Genomic DNA, 3919 nt, shown 5'->3' with positions numbered 1-3919 from the left:
TGTTTCTTTCTGGATTTTTGTTTTGAAACCATACACATTTGAACTCCACAGGAAAACTAGAATAGTGAACCCCTACTGCCCTATTGTCTATCCCCCCTCCCAACTGTTCCTCACTTGTCAGGGCTTCTTTCATGTCAGATTGTTAGGTTATATAGTGTGTGCCCCAGTGCTGCCTGGATAGGCAGTGAGTTGGCAGACAGTGGTCTGGTTTTGGCATCTCCCTATTGTGAAGCTTTTTATTACCCTTATGTTGGCTCTCCCTATGCCCCTCTGGGAACTGAGCTCCCCCACGAGCACTCATGTGCTTGCCGAGTTCGCTCTTAGGGATCAGGGAGCTTGGTCCTCAAGTTTTCTAATCTCTGTTCCAGTTTCCTCTCAACATCCCTGATGTCAGCCATTTATAACCTGCCTCAATAGAGGCTTCAGAGTCTTGTTCTTCTACCCACTCCTCAAAAATAATGCAAAGTTGCTGATTTTTTCCCCTAAGAATTCTTTTTGCCTGTTTCCTTGTGTGCAAGCAGCAGAATCCCTATGTTGAATTTGGGGAGGCTATTTAGTTTTTCTAGAGCCTTGGCTAATGACTACTTAGACGTTTCCTGGCCTCTCTTCTCCATCACGTTGTGCAAAGGGCATAGATTTGGAAGAGTTTGGTCCTTGAATGTTCCCTAGTTATTTGCCTTGTGATTTTGGACAAGTTACTTCACCTCACTGTGCCACAGGGATTTTTTTTTTTTCCTTAAGATGAGGATCAATATCTCCATCGCAGCACCAAATGCATACAGGGTCAAGCCATCCTGAGTAGTCTTCCTAGGCCTGCTTTTTCAGCTGAAGCCTGAATTCAATGCACTTTTCTGGCCTGGAAACCATAGACTGACTCAGAAGATGCCCTTTAGAAGAATGTAAACCCAGGTGAACTTCAGAGATATATTTGTTTTTCCAGAAGACTTCCCTCCCCATTCTAGGAGCCTATCTACAGGAATTCATAGAACATAAGGGTTTAAAATGCCAGTTGTTACTGATTTTCAGGCCTGTTCACTTAGTTCCACCTCCCTTTGGGGAGAGATGGGTGGGTTTAGCAAAGAGTTGGGAGGGGCTAATCCTATCCAGATCCCACTCCTAACCTCATCCCATCTCAGAGAGAATGAGAATCTTATTCTTTAGGTTAGGAGGGGGCCGCTTGAGAATGGTAGCAAAGGGATGAGAGGCACAATCAAGGAAGGACAGAACTAATTCATGTAACTGGGGCTGGAGCAGCTCCTCTTGTACTCTCTTGATAACTTCAGGCTTTATAGCAAAGGCATCTGACAATCTCAGGCTTTTTCTAGAACAATTCCCGCTTCTAAGAGTTGAAACAACAGCATTCTTCATATTTGTCTTGAACCAGTTGAGGGAGAGCTTTTAGGATGTAGTCTGGGCAGGAAGTGTTGCTGCTTTCCTCTTTGATCAGTGGGATCTAGCTTTGAAGACCATTCAGAAAATCCATGTGAAAGGAAGGGTAGGACTCTAACGTAGTCGCTAGCACCTAAAGGTAGGGCCTCTTTCTTTTTATTCAGTACTGTAATAGTACTGAATAAATTGTCACCCTAGGAGACAAAGGCACATGAAAAGAATAGGCCCTAATCTTTACATATGGTTTACATGTCATAACTCAGTTTTAAATTTTTGCCAACATCAGAAACAGCTTTTATTGGACTCCCTCAACTGTAAGAACAAATGATCAGCATTTAGGTTTAAATTTGGGCAAACACCTAATTTTACCTAAGTTGTGTAAATAACCCCCTAAAAATTCCCCTTGGCTTTGTGAATGGAGGCCTATTGTTTTATAAGTCATCTTTCTCCTGTTCACAGCTAGCTTCAGGGCACAGTATTCTTAATAACTTTTCTGCTAAGTATTCCCACTTTACCCTATGCCACTCCATCTCTCTAAAAAAGTCAAAATGTCAAAGGTTAGCTAATGTTTTGGTAGCAAAGCATGCCAGAACATATGTCCATTTATCAGACTGCCAGGTCCAGATAATGAGGAAGAATTGGGGAGGGGGGTGTGGTTTGGACATACGGTATATAAGCATCCAATAGGGATATTAAGTGTATTACCAAAAAAAGGGTAGATGCAGGTTCTGAGAGGAGACGGCCTATAACGGAAGTAAATGAGGTGGAATTTTCTAAAAAATACACACTCCTAAACCTTGGGTCTCACCTTAATGAAGTTTACCTGCGAAGCCCAGGAGTAGAACCTAAGCAAGGTCTTCATTTATTAACAGTTTTGTGAGAACATGGACAAGTGAAAATAGTTTGGGATTGTGAGCACATTTCTTCTTTTTTTAGACTTTAATTTTTCAATAATGTTTATGTGATTTTTAACAAAAAATTATGTATACAATAACAATATTCATTGGTAAGCCATGCAGTTGAATTTATAATGAAAATCTTCTACCCTTAAAAAAATTCACTACCAACCTGATTTGCCCTCAACCCTTATACACTTTCAAAGGACCATGTACATTTTCGTTGTATAGCACTTAATGTGGTTGTAATTTTACATTTTTATGTTTCTTTGATTAATATATGCCTCCCTCCCCCAGAACTAGATTATAAACTCTCCATAGCAGGAAGTCTGTCTTATTGTTTTTTCATCATTGTATTCACAGTGCACAGTTGCCTGGCACCTAGAGTGCTCAATAAAAATTCGTTAAAAGAATCAATGTGGTAATAGTAGCTATTTTTTATTAACTGATTGTTAATACTTATCAATTTATAAGTGGGTAAAAGCTGTAAATTGCTGATTGTATTTGCTGGATGCCAGAAGCCATTGTTTTCTTGCTTCTGTCCTGGATCTTTGTATACAAAGCGCTATCTACAGCAGTGAGTCCATATCAAGGCTGCCAGTGGCCACTTATTTCAACAGCATTCTGGAATAGTGGTGCCAGGCCAGGAGGGGCCACACTGCCCTCAAAGCTCCTAGGAGAAAAACTGAGGTTGGGAAGGGGGGTAAATTGACCTTAAAGGTAGCAATAAAAGGCTTTGGGGACTGATTTTCAGATGGCTCCCTTTCTCCTTCCAGCCAGATTTCATAGGCATGTTCAAGTCAGTCAACCCCCAGATTCCTCTAATTTGACTGAAGGGAGTAATTCAACCCTTCGTGGCTCAGCATCTTGTCACCTCATCAAAACTAAATCAAGCTGCCTGGAAGGAAACAAAAAACTTAACCAAAAAAGGTTGCCTTTGAAAGAGGGAGGAGGGATGCTTTCACTTTTTATTTTGTATTTTTTTTGTTCTAACATTCTGACCATGAAAATGCATTTTATATAAAATATAAATATTTATATACATATAAAATATATTTTATATACATATAAAAAATATATACACACAAATATAGAAAGTGTTTAATTTTTATGTTAGTAAGGGTTATCTGGTGCTGTAGAGTTATAGACCAGGTGGTTTTTTTCCCTTCTGTATACTTTTGTGTATTAAGAAATAGTGGTTTTTCTAAAGATGTCTCTCTCCCACTCAGTGCATCCCTGTCTTGACTCTTCTCATCAGTTTCCATCATTACAAATCATACTTTTCCTGCGGCTTTCCGTCAAGACTCCCTAAATTCCTCTTCTCCCATTCAAAGCTGGGCAACATACATTCTTCAAGAATAGAGATTCTTGAAGAATACCGTTCTTTTCTTCCTCTTCCCTTTCTCTTGGCCCTACTTCTGTTGAGCTGATAATGCATTTCCATTCATGCTGTACAAGCATTTGGACATTAAGTTATATAAGTCAAGATACCTATTTTCATAAAGCTTACTGTAATGCAGGTATACAAAAGATATCGCAAAGTCTTTGTTGTATGCAAAAAGAAGATAACTCATACCTAGATGTATTGATTGAAAGCTTTGTAGGCTTTTGTTCCTTCCATTTGTGGCGGATCA

Source organism: Equus przewalskii, chromosome 19, assembly GCF_037783145.1.
Source record: "Equus przewalskii isolate Varuska chromosome 19, EquPr2, whole genome shotgun sequence".
Taxonomy (NCBI): Eukaryota; Metazoa; Chordata; class Mammalia; order Perissodactyla; family Equidae; genus Equus; species Equus przewalskii.
Note: the sequence above shows the minus strand (reverse complement) of the source record.